The sequence below is a fragment of the Oncorhynchus mykiss genome, chromosome 22 (assembly GCF_057628025.1).
Source record: "Oncorhynchus mykiss isolate SJ-2025 chromosome 22, ASM5762802v1, whole genome shotgun sequence".
NCBI classification, from domain to species: Eukaryota; Metazoa; Chordata; class Actinopteri; order Salmoniformes; family Salmonidae; genus Oncorhynchus; species Oncorhynchus mykiss.
In genome coordinates this window covers 18,857,338-18,874,853 of record NC_143043.1, presented here as the reverse complement: position 1 = coordinate 18,874,853, position 17,516 = coordinate 18,857,338, and positions in this window count along the sequence as shown.

The window sequence follows — 17,516 nt, the reverse complement described above, 5'->3', positions numbered from 1 at the left end:
ACAGATTGGTGCGGAGGAGAGGGGAGGTGTTAGAACAATGGAGCCCAGCTCACAATCATTACTGCATGCTAATCAGGAGTGCTGCTGCACCGCCATTCTGAGCTGTACAGAGTTCAGGGATAAATAGGAAGTCACCAGTTTCAGGGGACTTCAGTCAATTCCAACTGGAGGAGAGAAGGGGGGGGGGGGGGGGGGGGACATATTTGTTCTGGCACCAGTTCTGCCAGCCAATGAATAAGCCAAAAGGTCCTCCTAGACAGCAAGTGGCCTGTATCACCACATCTCTGTATTCTAACCAACTTAGATAAGGAATCTGCAGATTGTACATCTGAAGTTTTGTTTTTTATAATTCTACTTTGAATCTAATCTAACTTGAACGAGGGATTTCTATGATCACAGTGATCATTGTAGCATCTGCGGTTAATTTTTGTTGTTGTAAATGATTTGCTTCCTTTGACAATAGCTGCTATTGAAATGGAACTGCTAATGCGTGTCTTCTTTTAGATTGTATGATATATCTTGACTCCATATGCAATTCTATAATCGCTGAGATGTTCATAATTACTAAAGGAATTGCTCTAGTGGCAGACTTACAGTACATAGTGTTTAGAGTAAGGTATACTTACAGCACATCGTGTTTAGAGTAAGGTATACTATATGCAATACACTGTCATGACATTACTCAAGGGCTATCACGCCTGCTATATTGGGGTGGAATGTACACCAAGCTTGAAGCAAAGACAACATGGCCCTAGTGAGAACACTTGTCAATCTCTCAACAGATTCAACACATCACAATCACTGAAGAGTACTACTGTACCGTACTGCTTACCAGATCATCTGAAGAAAATAAAAAATATAGAAAATGTTTGTTAGAGAGAAAAGAAAGACAGATTCTAGAATTTGTATGTAGTGTTAATTAACAGGAAGTTTGAACAACCCTTTTACTTACTTCCAACATTTGGGAAGTCGAACTAGTAGACTGCTGCATTGTTTACAATGGCTTCTTTCTCTGGCTTTTTCTTATTTACAGACATAGACAGACCCACCAGGTAGGAAATGCTATGACTCAGACAGGTGCAAATGTGTTCCTACTGCTTTTAGTGCAAGGTAAAAAAGCAAACCTTCTTCGTACTGAACATTATTCTACGATATTCTACAGGTAACACATAATGTGATCTTCAAAGGCCTGGCCTGCTAGTTTTGGAACAATCCGTTTGATTCTTTGTATAATCTCTTATTCATTTTCTTCTTCTTCATTTTTAAATCTTGTGTGCTGTTTGCAAAAAAAAAAAAAAAAAAAAGCCTTCAGTCTAGATGCCTGTTTACACATGCCCAGCCAGTGTAATAAGACCACCTGGCCGGAACGGCGTCTCAACATCAACGTCATGCAAACAATTAACAACTCATGAAAGAACCATATTCAGTTATCTGCGGGCTGGTCACAATGTCACTTTGGACTGCCAAATCTCCTGGCATAGTGAACTCAAAGTATCACCTCGTAGTTTTCATGCCATGGGCTGAGCTGCATCTTGCTCCTTGTTTCTAAGTTACCCGTGTCAGATGAAACGTGTTGACGCCATTGTTGCCTTTGGAAAGTCTCAGAACGGGCCCCTCTCTCCGTGGTGTGTTTGTTTCGGGTGCTGATTTGAAAGCCCTGATTTCTGGAGAACAAATTTGGCAGTCACAGCAAGTGATGACAAGAGGCAGTGGTGAGACCGCACCCAGAACCCCAAAGGAGCCACCCGTTTCAGGGGACCTGGAGGCTGGATATGTACACTGTTCGCAGAGATAGTGGTCAATGTGAGTTTGATAATGTCCTTGTCTGATACAATTTTCAAACATATTAACAGTTCCAAGAAATGTGACCCTTATTGACATGGTGTTGAGTGGGCCTCATACAGTAACATCTCATGGCTGTGTTTTAGATGGATTATCATGAGCCTAATTGCAGAACTGTTGGTAGATAGCCATTTCTTGGCTTGCATTATGGTTGTGAGATTGAAAGCTGTAGCCTACAAGAAATTCCTCATCTTTCGATGGCCCTTGGTTTCATCGATGTAGATTGTTTTTCACCATAACACATAGGGGCGGGTTGGAGCTTGGGGGGGATAAAATGAATAAACTTGCATTTCAAGGGTTAAGGCAGCATGAAAGAATCCATTCTCGGTTTAATGACCTAGCCTTGCTGGGCGAGGACGACAGGGAACATGCTCTTGACTTTTACTGAATTTGCCAATTAACACCTCCAATAACAGGCTGCCTCTGAACATCACCAATGCTGGGAGGAGGAGCAACTCACATGCACTTTGTTTTCATCCTTTTGATCTTGTTATTTTTAGGGACTAGAAATTCGGCATGTAATAACGAATAATCATTTGCCAACACCAATTATCCTTCTTTAGTAGAATATTTTGTAGATTCTTTCCGCCAAGGTATCTTTGTATTAACTGTCATGACGAACCTGCCATTCGTTGATGAGATCTTCAGGAATTGACTATCAGACTGGTAATATTGGAAATGCTGTCTTTTTTCATGTGCCATATGAATCCTTATGCACTTCCTGGACATTCTATTTTCGCACTTGCCCATATGGCCATGTTCAGCTCCAGTTAGAACAACCACTTTGGTTTCAAATACACTGTTGCTCTGTAATTATTTATTATTTTTTTTGTTTTACATAGAGATAAAGACATGAACCATCTGAGTCTCACTATTCTTTTGATTTCTATGTCAGAAAATCCACTCTTCTTTTTGGATGAAGTATCCATTCTACTCCACCCCTTACGTTTCACACGTTTATCAGCCTTACAAACAACACTCGTATAGGTGTGAATTTCCAAGCCCCTGGTGAAAATCACAGTGGGCACTCCTTTGTTTTCCTCCGAGTCCCTCTGCAGGTAGAGGGCCCTCTGCTTTCAGCCTGTAATGATGGTGGCAAATAAAAAAAAAAACAGAAACACCTTTGTCTATGTGTAAGGTGGACATCCTCACACCAGCTACTGGCCTAATGAATGAAAACCCCTAAAGATGGACTGTAATTGAAAAAGGTGCTTGCGTACCGCTGTAAATGTAGTGAATCATTCTAGTTGAGCCGCCACAATCACACCATAACACTTGGTTTCACAATTCATTAACAGGTATTTGAACAATATGTAATAATTAAAAGACAGCTAAATAATTGATACCAGTTCACACCATAAGGAAAGGTGGTGGTGGGGGGGGGGGGGGGGGGGGGGGGGCGGTCTATGTAATGATGTTAACAATGTGAAGTGGAGAAGGACTTGGTGGAGAGCACTTTTAGGTGTGAGCTGTGTACAGTTACGTTGACAAAGGCCTGTCCTAACACTTTGTCAACATAGCGGCTTGAAACGCCATGGACACGTGAATCAACGTCAATGGCAGCAGAAACCTTTCCTTGGGAACACATGCTAACCAGGTTATTGGATCAGAACTTTCTTCTCCTTCTGATGACCATCCTGTTGTCCTGTATTTTAAGTACACGAACCCTGCGATAGAGGTCTACACATGAATCCATTTATTTATTCGGTGTTAAGAAACCATCTGGCTTGGGTAGAACTGAGTCATTCTGGCAGGCCACCTCCCTTACTGACACCTCATTGAATTAGTGGGAGGATGATGGCTTCATTAATGCCCAGTCTCTTTGCTCTGCCACTCAGACTGGTCTGAACATTATTACATCCCTGTGGAAGATCCATCTCTCGCTTCAGTATTTGTTTTTTTGACAAAGTGTGCTTAGTTAATTCACCTGGAGTCCGGTGTTACGGTGGTAATCTTGTTTATTGTTTTAACAGTTGGACGGTGAGAGATAGCACTTTTTGCGTTCTCTTTGTCAAAGTTGTGAAAATGGCAACCCATATGTAATGCTCCTGCTTGCTGTTATCCCTGCCAATTCCCCACGGATCAGTGGTTCTGGTGCCAATGTTCACACTCTCTCTTTGTCTGTGTGATTAGATTGAACATCATTGGATATTTATATATTTCTTGCTTTTAAAAAAAATCTCTTTCATGGTTGATCTTATGTTTAGTAGTAGTTGGACTTTGAGTCATAGCCAATCTATGTCTTGACCGTTTTAGATGATCCAGAATATATGCAGGTTATATTTTCCTCCATTTTAAATCAGCGCAAGACAAATTGGCTGCATATTTTTTTCACACCTTGCTCTATCTGGGGAGAGCAAGCGCAATTATCTCCCGTCATACCTGAGACAACAACCTGCAAAGTGCTCCCAGTGCCCCGATCTGTAAGTTAGGGACTCTGCTCTGTCATTGCATCGAGAAGATATATGTTTTTGTTTTCTTCTTCCCTCGTCTCTGTGGTTTTTGCATTTACACAACCCATAGGATTACATAAGATCGAACAATATGTGGGTGTCTTATAGGCCAGCCTTCTTCAAACAAATGTGCTAGCTACTGTTTTACACAATACAAGCATGCTGATCATGTTCCATATAGAACTGGCAGTCGAACCATGATTTTAGATCAACAGATGGCCGATAGATTGATCTAAATATGTGTAGCATAGAACTGCTTGGATTTGGAGCAATTTCACGTTTTGATACTACTCCCTGATCTATGGGACGATCTCAATGTCCCCGTGTGTGTGATGATCTTGTCCAGAAACATTATAGCGCCACAACAGACCAGAGCTACCCTGCCATGTCTGTAGAGACCTGCACTGGTAGATCCCTGTGTAGCTGCAGTATTAAACCACACTCCCTAGTTCTCAGATGGGAAAAAGCGACTGTTGAATATTTGAAGGAAATATTGGATTTTTGATTTAAAGGACATAGATTTAGATGTATAAAAAAACGGGGTGTGACTCTAGGCTACCAGAGATAATACAGTAAGATGTTATTATTCACCCTTTGGGACATCAAATGCTGTTCAGTGACATCGTTACATTTCTCAGGAATGTGCAGCTTTACAGATGTTTTTTGATTTCTATAGTTCTGGCTATCTCACACTCACTTGTGTAAGATTTCCTACATATGCCCCACTGGGGAACACTGCCACGCAAGTCACATCACCTCACTTGCAGTAATTGAGAGGTCAACATTTGAAAAGACCATAAGCATTTCTGAATGGGAACCTTTACTAGGCATTCTATAGTTTGAAGATTAAGGAACCTCATCATTATTACAAAAAAAAAAAAAATACAAATAATGTAGAGCTGCCGAATCAGGTAGGACTTAATATTGAAGCGGCTAAACGCTGCCGTATAACTGCTCGGATGCTCGCTGAGCTAAGCTAAGCATCGATCCATCTGGCTCAGAAGACACTGTCATGTCACCTCCGTGTTTAAGTGTTATCTTGTCAGGTTCCAGTGATCTCCCTGTCAGATTCAGGACGTCACGGAGACATCTGTTGTCATCTGTTACTGCAGTGCATCATTATAGAATAGTATACATCAGCTTAGTTTTGTATAATTCTGAATAGGTATAATAAGTGTGTTTTTGTCTGTATCTGTGTATTGCATTGCATTCTATTGTCATGTTTTAGAGAAGGATAGAAAGCACATCTTATGAGGATCAGTTCAATCTATTTCAGTTACAATAATTGTCCATTTTGTTCCCTTCAACAGCTGTTATCCACTTCTTCGAATACCTTTGATGTAGAAAGAGAAGAAAAAAAACATTCAAAAATGAATGTGAACAAAGGCTCAGCGGCAGAGCAACACAGTGCAAATTGCTTGATGATGGATTCCTTAGTCCCACTGCTGATTTAATTGATCCTTAAAGGGTGGATATCCAGTCTCGGGTGCTGAAAGGCTACAAACTGTCTCAGCCATGGTGTGGTAACAGTGTGAAAAATTGAAAGCAAGTTCTTCCACTGCTAATGTACATCCCGCTTAATGTACGCACACCTTCTGTAATCCAGCTCTCATTCTCATGTTTTCAACAGGGATGTTCTAAGAAACATCCCTAAATGTCCTTCGTTAGTTTTTTTTCCCACTCTACATTTTTCATCATACCCACCTGTTCAATTGATAAAATATTGCTGCAGGTGCCCGGTCATTTACGGATTGGCACAGCTCCTCGTAAGTCCTTCTTGTGCTGCAGGCCTGAGATGGTGCTGGTGACTGGCTATCAAAGCCATTGTGGTTGTAACTGCAGGCTGTCTGGAGACCATACTAACAGCTAGCAGAGGTTCTTGTCGGAGCATGCAGGTGGTGCCATGGTGATGGTGGAGCCTTTCCAGAGAATACAGTAGATCTACCAGGTATGCTTCTATTCCTCACCTTCGCCCTTGTGTCTCTCATGTCCACATGAGAGGCAATGTGACATTTGTAACATTTGTAACATTGTAACATATAACTTAAACGTAGTGATTTTTACTTGAGAGAAACCCAATGCTATGTTGATCCTTCAGTTTCAGGACAACGAGTTGATTCAATGTCAAAACAATTTGACATTTCATCAGCCTACATTACTGTCATAGTTTGGTTTTTAAAGCGGCACCCGAAGAAGATGAAGATATTACTGTTTTTTTCACCTGTGGCTGTTTGTCATAGGGAAGAGATGTGCGTCAGTCTGCCAATCATGTCACATTTCTTTGCTCTCAACTTAGAGCGTAGTTTCTCCCTTGTACAATTCAGAAATGATCATTAACCTTCCCTTTGGTTTCCTCCCTCGCCTGGTTGCCTCTCCTTTCTACTTGGTTCCTGGCCCCATATGCCACTTTCCTGTTTCCTGTCTGCAGACAGCAGGGAGTATAGCTCCATTGTCACCTTCACAGAGCTGTCTGTGAATGTGAGAGGCAATTCCATTTCACTTTGCCATGGGGAGGAGGAAAGAGTCAGGTGCACCGTACAGCACACAGAAATTGGCCGAGGGCTACCTCTCACAGTTGAATGGCAAGGACATTGTTTTGTCTGCTTCTATTGCTTTGCTTCTTTCTTTTTTATTACTATGATCAAATGTATTGTGTGTAGGCCTTATGTGCTGGCGCAGATATTCTTCCTGAAGTTTGGAATTACTCCAAGGGTTAAGCATATCATGTTCGGTTGTTGCGCGAACACCTCGTTGTTAACTTCACTTAGAGATGGGGTCCTGAAGTATTAATGGCCATAAAGGGGTGATATGGCGCTGCTGTGACGTCGTGCGAAAACATATTGACGACGTCTCCAATGCTTTCACTCTCGAGCGTTCACTCAGCCATTTTGTGCGGTGACTGTGTGGCTGTGTTATGCTTTTTGGAGTTGGATTCCAGCTTTTATCAGTCACTATTCCTTTGACAGAGAGGGACCCCGGACTGTATTGCTCCAGGATGAATTCAACATGAGCTAAAGCGATAATCTGTGGGCCTCTCTTTTCACACTGCATTCCCAATGAGCCGTGTGTTGGCCAGCTGTTGTTGCTTGCCTCTTTAATTAAGACGACAATTGTTTGCTCCCATTTTCAAAGACATCATCTCTTCTGCACTTTGCCTGAGAATTGTGTATTTTCTGGTTGTACATGTAATATATATCTCGGTGTTACGCAATATCCACTCATTTGCTGTGAATATGATTGTTTTTGTCACAAAATATATAAATATGATTGTCATTTTCAGGAGAAAACAAAATCACAACATTCAGTTGAAAAATAGAAAAATAATTGTTTCACTAAATACTACTGGTTTCACTATCACAAAGCAAATGTTATTACAATATGATTTTAGCTATGTGTTATCCACAGTCTCTTTGCAGATATTGGGATTGTAGCAGTGTCGCTTCTACTACTTGATCTATTAGAAGGACAATGCTGAGGATACTGGAGGTTTTTCTCCATCATTTGATTTAGGCCCAGTGCATAGAAACTCTCTGGGGAGGCTGAAGGGAAATTTGCACACTTCATGGCATGGGTACTCTTAAAATGAAATTGATGTTTTATAAATAATTTCAACGTTACAAACATCAGCCCCACAATCTCAGCGATTCAGTGATATTCATTTGGCATAAGTCAGTTTAATTTCCTTATGCTTTTCATCAGAAATGGCTTAAAAAGTAGAGTTAGCCTGAATTTTTTATGCCACTAGGGACAGTAGCCAATGTTCTTCACTTGTAGATGACTGACCGTGCATGGCAGCAGAAATAACAAAATGGTCACAAACCCCAGCTGCACTCACAGGGTCACACAGTCCAGTACATTTTTTTAAGAGACTAGCAACGAACTGAACAGGTGATAACAGGTCACACTAGCAGGTGATAAAATACATTTTAGTTGGAAAATTAGCCCATTTCTACACTTTGTGATTTCTGGCATTATCTCCTCCTAGCCCGATAATCCTTTATAATACACATTACTGATTTAGCTTGGCAAAGCACTTGTAGAAAATCCTATAGTGTTGAAATGAATATCGTACTAGCTTACTATAGTGCTCTTTGGTAAAGACATATATATATATATATATTTTTTTTTTACAACATTGCTGATTTTCCTGAGTTCATATGTGTCAGTAATTCCACAGCTGTTAATTTGTGCTCCAGTCCTAGAGCTTGAGTTCAAACACGGGGACATCTGGCGATCCGGACGCTCGGCGCCTGTTTATTTTCCACAACCGAAAGGAAAAATTCTGCAGCTTTATTTATTAATACTCGATTCATTTTCCGCGGCGAAAAATACGAATTTAACATTTTTGCACACATGCACAGCTTTACTTGCTGATCACAACATACTGATACAATGACAAAGTGCTAAAATGTGGTAATTGTAATGCAGTCAAGGTCTCAAGACATTTGAGAGGGTTATAGAAACAAACAACTGGACTTAATTCCACTTGACCACTGTCTTTTGTGCCACATAAATAAGAAAGTGTAAAAGGATGATCTCATACTATCTTTGCCTTTGACAATCCACTGAAACCGTCAAGCCTCTTATTTAGCTTCAAGATTCCAGGCGCAAGGGTTTGCAAGCTTGTAATTACAGCTTGGCGACCAGAGTTTCATTTTAGTTTGGAGTCCAAAGTATTCAAAGAGACACCTTATTTCATCTACCCTTTTATCAAACTCACTGACAGCCAGGTTTAAGGTTTGTGGTCAAGAATCGGAGGGATCTCTGACTCGAGGACATAAAAGGGCATCAATAATGATGGCTATAGGAGTGCACTTCTGGGGATGACATGGCCGAGTGTCTCACTGTGTCTCTGGGAGAGGGAGGAGAGGGAGGATGGCTAATAAGGGTTTAAAAGCCACAACTGTCCACCTGGCCCCTTAGCAGACCACCTGCTGTCTTTTACCCAAAGTGCACCCTGATTCTTTCTGACAGTGGGAGATCTGTGGTTGCAGGAGACCACAGGGGCCAACAGTTATGTTAGCATCAAACAAACAAAGGCTTAAGACAAATTAGTCAGACTAATTCAAGTTCAGGGGGAATTTATTTGCTTCCTCTTTTTTATTCAAATGGAAGAGAAAAAGATAAATATTTTAACTTGATTTATTGATGGAAATTCCAATGTGAAGCCTGGCAAACAACATATAAATAACTTAAAGGGCATCTTAAATGCATTCCCATAAAATGTTTAGTGCCACTGTAATATAAGCCACTACCTGTCATGAATCACAAATAACCTTGGCTCTATCTTCTTAGTTCAGCTCAGTGAGTTTCATTCCTTATTACTGGCCTGACAGGGAAATGTTTACCCATCCGACAAGAGAGATGCCATTTCATAGTCACAAAAAAGCAATTGTATCTGACTGGGGCAGCACACTCTGTCTCCATATCCTTGCTGGCTATAATTTTTTTTGACATTTTGTGTGCTATGATCACATCATTGATGTGACAGTGCCGGGCATTAGGTAAAGTCCCTGAGCTGGTGCTCACTTTCAGGCTTTTTCTCTCCTTGTCATCCACATAGATTAGATTAGACCCAGGTGGCAAACATAGTTCCTTGGGACAACATGGAAAAGGAGAATGATACCTTTCTTAAAGAAATCATAAATTTGACTAAACATTCAGAGTAAAATGTTAGAAAGATGTTAGCATTATGTATTTTAATCTTTATAGCTGTTTGAATGAGACCATTATAAAGAAACCTGACTATCAGCCATAAGCAGGTCTGTTGGTGCGGTGGACTCCGAATGTAAATAACATTTTGTTTGTTTTTATCCTTACATTGATGCCAACATGATGTTTTTCGGACATGAACCATAGTTGAATGTGCTGTCCATATTCCTACAGGTAAAGTTTCTTACAAAATATAAAAAATAGTTTTTATCAAATAGGCACTATTGTTATTTTATATCTTCCATTATAATCCATATCAAGAATGCTTATGGTTATAATGGATTACATTTTCATTACGTCATATTGTTTTCATATAGTCTGGTCAGTGGCTGGTGTGTGCCAAGCATAAGGTATAGTCCCTCCCAAACCTGCACAATGACCTCCTGAGGGACTGTCTGGCCGTGGCATGGATAATCAGCCTGGTCTCTCTGTGGTTATGGTCACTAGCTGGGCTAATGAGAGCAAAGTACTGAGGCTAATAACAAACAAATGGGAATAGAGCATGGGGAGAAGACAAACTACGGTGCTGCTGCATCATGGATGACTCAACAATTGTCTGAATCTAAAAAAGCAAGCCCAGTTTGCTTATTAAAGGAAAACTCCACCCAAATACGATCTCTCAAAATACAGAAATCGAATCAAATCATGCGCCGAAAACAACAGGTTACCGTGAAATGCTTACTTACAAGCCCTCAACCAACAATGCAATTTTAGTTAATCAAAATATTTACTAAATAAACTAAAGTCAAAAATAAAAGAGCAACAATAAAATAACAATAACGAGGCTATATACAGGGGGTACCGGTACCGCATTGGTACAGGTTAGTCGAGGTAATTGAGGTAATATGTACATGTAGGTAGGTGTAAAGTGACTATGCATAAATAATATATAATAAACAGCCAGTAGCAACAGCGTAAAAAAAGGGGGTTGCATTCGATTAGCTGGTCAGCAGTTTTATGGCTTGGGGGTAGAAGCTATTAAGAAGTCTTTTGGACCTAGACTTGGCACTCCCGTACCTCTTGCCGTGCGGTAGCAGAGAGAAAAGTCTATGACTAGGGTGACTGGAGTCTTTGGCAATTTGTAGGGCCTTCCTCTGATACCACTTGGTATAGAGGTCCTGGATGGCAGGAAGCTTGGCCCCAGTGATGTACTGGGCCATACGCACTACCCTCTGTAGCGCCTTGCGGATAGAGGCCTAGTAGTTGCCATACTAGGCGGTGATGCAACCAGGATGCTGTCGAAGGTGCAGCTGTATAACTTTTTGAGGATCTGGGGACCCATGTCAAATATTTTTAGTCTCCTGAGGGGGAATAGGTGTTGTCGTGCCCTCTTCACGACTGTCCTGCTGTGTTTGGACCATGATAGTTTGTTGGTGATGTGGACACCAAGGAACTTGAAGCTCTTAACCTGCTCCAGAATGTGGGCGGGCTCGGCCCTCCTTTTCCTGTAGTCCACGATCATCTCCTTTGTCTTGATCACATTGAGAGAGAGGTTGCTGTCCTGGCACCACACTTCCAGGTATCTGACCTCCTCCCTATGGGCTGTCACAGCATTGTCGGTGATCAGGCCTACCATCATTGTATTGTCGGTAAACTTAATGGCGATGTTGGGAGTTGTGCTTGACTACACAGACATGGGTAAACAGGGAGTACAGGAGGGGACTAAGCATGCACCACTGAGGGGTCCCCGTGTTGAGGATCAGCGTGGCAGATGTGTTGTTGCCTGCCCTTACCACATGGGGGCTTGGTGTTCTTTGGCACAGGGACTATGGTGGTCTGCTTAAAACATTACAAAGTATTACAGACTCGGCCAGGGACAGGTTGAAAATGTCAGTTGAGATACTTGACAGTTGGTTAGCGCATGCTCGGAGTACACATCCTGGTAATCTGTCTGGCCTTGTGGCCTTGTGAATGTTGACCTGTGTCATGGAAATTCTAATCAATAATGAGGAGAGACAACGTCAATCACCAATCAGGATATTACTTCATTCAAAACGTATTAATAACATTGATTAATTATTGAAATAATGAAGCTTGTCGACAACCCACCCGTAGGTGATTAGTTGAGAAGCCCAAAGAGCGGATTTGAGCCACAGCATTTTATAGCAAAGTTCATCTTCCTGGATTTTCATGACAAACAACAGATGTATGGAATGGGTCACAAAGTTAAGATTCGTATGGAAGATACTAATAATTCACAGCAAAAAGCATCTGCTGTAAATACTTCTCATTGTGTAGAAACTAGGGTCTGGCCCTGAGCCATCTCTCCCTGGTACCTTCCAGTCAGGCACACAGACAAATGCTATGGAATGTTGTCTTTATCACCAATCCATCGTAAATCTACAGTCAGTGTTACATCTCCCAGAGGCCCACTTTCCGTTCACACAGAAACAATAGAGTTATAAGAACCATCTATTCTGTTGCATAAACAACCATTTGATGCAATAATAGTATTATAACATAATCTTGTAATTTATTTTCTGACACCTGTTTAAAGGTCTTATTCACATTGGCTACGGCGAGCATGATCACACAGTCGTCCAGAATAGCTGGTGATCGTATGCATTCTTCAGTGTTGCTCGCCTTAAAGCGTGCATAGAAGTCATTTAGCACGCCTGGTAGGCTTGTGTCACTGGGGAACACTCGGCTGGGCTTCCCTTTGTAGTTTGTAATAGTTTGCAAGCTCTGCCACATCCGCTGACCGGTGTAGTAGGATTCAATATTAGTCATGTATTTACACTTTGCCTGTTTGATGGTTTGTCTCAGGGCACAGCGGGATTTCTTATAAGCATCCGAGTTAGAGTCTCGCTCCTTGAAAGCGGCAGCTCTAACCTTTAGATCAGTGTGGATGTTGCCTGTAATACATGGCTTATGTACGTATGGTCACTGTGGGGACAACGTCATTGATGCACTTATTGCTGAAGCCGATGACTGATGTGGCATACTCCTCGATGCCAGCTCAGCATCTGTGTCATCTGACAACTTCTGTATTGAGCGAGTCACTGGTACTTCCTGCTTTAGTTTTTGCTTGTAAACAGGAATCAGGAGGATAGAATTATGGTCAGACTTTCCAAATGGAGGGCGAAGGAGAGCTTGTACGTGTCTCTGTGTGTGGAGTAAAGGTGGTGTAGAATTGTTTTCCCTCTTGTTGCACATGTAACATGCTGGTAAAATGAGGTAAAACAAATTTAAGTTTCCCTGCATTAAAGTCCCCGGCCACTAGGAGCGCCTCCTCTGGATGAGCATTTTCTTGTTTGCTTATGGCTTTATACAGCTCGTTGAGTGCGGTCTTAGTGCCAGCATCGGTTTGTGGTGGGTAAATAGACAGCTATGAAAAATATAGATGAAAACTATCTTGGTAAATAGTGTGGTTTACAGCTTATCATGAGATACTCTACCTCAGGCGAGCACAACTTCAAGACTTCCTTAATATTTGATTTTGCACACCAGTTGTTATTGACAAATCGACATAGACTGCCACCCCTTGTCTTACCGGATGCGGCTGTTCTGTCTTGCCGATGCATGGAAAAAATAGCCAACCGTATATTATCCATGTCGTCTTTCAGCCACGACTCGGTGAAACATAAGATATTACAGTTTCTAATGCCCCGTTGGTAGGATAGTCTTTAATGGAGCTCATCCAGTTTATTCTCCAATGATTGCATGTTGGCCAATAGGATGGATGGTAGAGGCGGGTTACCCACTCGCCGACAGAATTCTCGTATTGGCGAATTCCTGTATCGGCGTCTTCTCTTCATGTGAATGGCGGGGATTTGGGCCTGGTCGGGTATCTGGTGTAAATCCTTCGTGTCCAACTTGTTAAAGAAAAAATCTTTGTCCAGTTCGAGGTGAGTAATCGCTGTTATGATATCCAGAAGCTCTTTTCAGTCATAAGAAACGGTGTCAGAACCATTATGTACAAAATAAGTTACAAACAACGCAAAAACCCCACAAAATAGCACAATTGGTTAGGAGCCCGTAAAACAGCAGCCATCTCCTCCGGCACCATTTTTTCTATGCATCCCCTTATGATACATTTTGGATCATATAATGCTGTGTTTTGCATCACATGATGTAAAATGCATCATACAGGGATGATTTCTGTATTTTGAAAGTTACATATCTTGAAAACTTGATTGTTGACAAGCAAAACATTTCGGGACTATGTCAACAATGGATGAATGAAACAAATACCAAAATATTTTGGGGTGGAATTGTCCTTTAAAGATCAGTGATGGAAGTTAACCATAATCCTGTAATGAGGAAGAGAAGACCTGCGCCAGTTCCTGGTTAGAGGCACGGGCAAGCCCATGCTTGTACGTTTCACAGGAATAGGATCCTGGACCCTATTGCCCTGCTGTAATGACCTCTCTTGTTAGCTTCATAGATGCGCAGCTCTTCATTAGAATACAACGCCTCTAGCCTCTACTGGAAACCCCACTATCAGAGATGGGGGCTTCTTCTGCACCATTCAATTTGGCTTGTTTAAGGTTCTAACACACACTTTATGCAACTTTATTGAAACAGAATACAACATTTATGTGTGTTCAGTATACTGATGCTTTATGCTTTATGCTTTATTTCAAGCTCGGCTGTTTTCCCCCTGAAATATAATGTTGATGACTGAAGAAAACAGGGAAGTTGTATAATTCAAAAGTATTCTGTTTAATTTACTTCAGTCAAACTTTATTGATTGCCGCCAATACGCCATTTCAGTTATTAGTAGCTCATCCTCTCACTATCACTAGTCAACTGCCTTGGCCTGTAGCAATGGTATTGAACCATGCAGCTCCACAGCACTCCATCTGATTGTTCACATTGTGTTTCCCCACCTATCATGTAAGAGAGAAGAGAAATGCATTTGCTGAATTTGCTAGGACTTCAAGACTACCAAGGACCTACCAAAAGCTAAACTGTACCATCGTGATAGAGACGCTGGGATCACCCAGCACTAAAAAAATATTATCAGTTGGTTGTGCTGATCCCTTTGAGTTAAATGTAATGTCAAAATGTACATTTACACCTAAATAGACATACACAAAAGTAATTATTTATCATGGGCCATAAACAATACCTAGTTATGGGCGGCAGGTAGCCAAGAGGTTGGGAATGTTGGGCCCGTAGCTGAGCCGACTAGGTGATACAGTTGAAGTCGGAAGTTTACGTACACTTAGATTGTTTTTCAACCACTTCACAAATTTCTTGTTAACAAACTATAGTTTTGGCAAGTCGGTTAGGACAACTACTTTGTGCATGACACAAGTAATTTTTCCAACAATTGTTTACAGACGAATTATTTCATTTATAATTTCATTTATAATTCACTGTATCACAATTCCAGTGGGTCAGAAGTTTACATACACTAAGTTGACTGTGCATTTTAAACAGCTTAGAAAATTATAGAAAATACATGGCTTTAGAAGCTTCTGATAGGCTAATTGACATAATTTGAGTCAATTGGAGGTGTACCTGTGGAGAAATGAGAAATGCAAATCAATCCCAGAACAACAGCAAAGGACCTTGTGAAGATGCTGGAGGAAAGGGGTACAAAAGTATCTTTATCCATTGTAAAACAAGTCCTATATCGACATAACCTGAAAGGCCGCTCAGCAAGGAAGAAGCCACTGCTCCAAAACCGCCATAAAAAAGACAGACTACGGTTTGCAACTGCTCATGGGGACAAAGATTGTACTTTTTGGAGAAATGTCCTCTGGTCTGATGAAACAAAAATAGAACTGTTTGGCCATAATGACCATCGTTATGTTAGGAGGAAAAAGGGGGAGGCTTGCAAGTCGAAGAACACCATCCCAACCGTGAAACACAGGGGTGGCAGCATCATGTTGTTTGGGTGCTTTGCTGCACTTCAAGACATCAGTTAAGTTAAAGCTTGGTCGCAAATGGGTCTTCCAAATGGACAATGACCCCAAGCATACTTCCAAAGTTCTGGCAAAATGGCTTAAGGACAACAAAGTCAAGGTATTGGAGTGGCCATCACAAAGCCCTGACCTCAATCCCATAGAAAAATTGTGGACAGAACAGAAAAAGCATGTGCGAGCAAGGAGGCCTACAAACCTGACTCAGTTACACCAGCTCTGTCAGGAGGATTGGGCCAAAATGCACCTAACTTATTGTGGGAAGCTTGTGGAAGGCTACCCAAAAAGTTAAACAATTTAAAGGCAATGCTACCAAATACTATTTGAGTGTATGTAAACATCTGACCCACTGGGAATGTGATGAAATAAATAAAAGCTGAAATAAATCATTCTCTATTCTTATTTTGACATTTCACATTCTTAAAATAAAGTGGTGATCCTAATTGACCTAAAACAGGGAATGTTTACTAGGATTAAATGTCAGGAATTGTAAAAAAAAAAAAAAAACTGAGTTTAAATGTATTTGGCTAAGGTGTATGTAAACTTCCGACTTCAACTGTAAATCTGTTGATGTGCCCTTGAGCAAAGCTCCTGCAAGTTGCCCTGGATAAGAGTGTCTGCTAAATGACTTAAATGTAATGCTTATACTGCCAGAAATATTAAAATTGCACCTTTCTAGTAAAAATAGTTATATTACTCACTTTTGAGGACAAAAGCTTTATACACAGTATAAAAAATATGATGAAAATATGAAAACACATATATAATTTTTTACCTTTTCTACAAAAGTGGGCTTGAAATGAATTAAGTGGTTTCAAAATATAGTAACAATCAAATTTATAAACGACTTATTTAATCTTTCTTATAACAGTAAAATAAATATGTTCATACTTAGTGACTGTACAAAATTGTCCCCATTTAATTGAATTGATGAAATAAAATGTTCTGTCCAGCAACCCCAGACGCCATTTTTTTAAATCAAATTTTAACTAGCTAGGCAAGTCAGTTAAGAACATATTCTTATTTACAATGACGGCCTACCAGGGAACAGTCGGTTAATTAACTGCCTTGTTCAGGGGAAGAACGACAGGTTTTGTTTACCTTGTAATCTCGGGAATTATGATCCAGCGACCTTTCGGTTACTAGCCCAACGCTCTAACCACCAAACTACCAGTCGCTCCAGCATTCAAATGCCTGCTAACTCATTATAACTTCAGCTTTAAGCACTATGTGATTTCATCCCTCTGTGACGAAGAGAAAGTGGAATTGTTTCAATTCTACAAAATGATGTTGTAGTTTTGCATATTTAGAGCTCTAAATCCAATTGACTATATCCAAGCTAGATGATGCTGCTTTTTCTGCAATTGCCAGGCTCTCCATTTCAAATCCCTCATATGCCTTATTGTAAACGGAGATGCAAGGGTCACCGCCAGAGGAAGTCGATCCTTTGTCTGGATAGGCCAGAAAATGTGACATGTCGCTCTCTATGCAAATATTTATCATGGTGTGAGATTTCACATACTGTATCTCAGACGAGAGCAGAGAGCGTCATGCGAAGCGGGACAACCAGAGCTTTCACGGAGTGCACGGCAATTGATGTTGCGTCACTCACCGAGTGCTCTGTACACAAAAATGT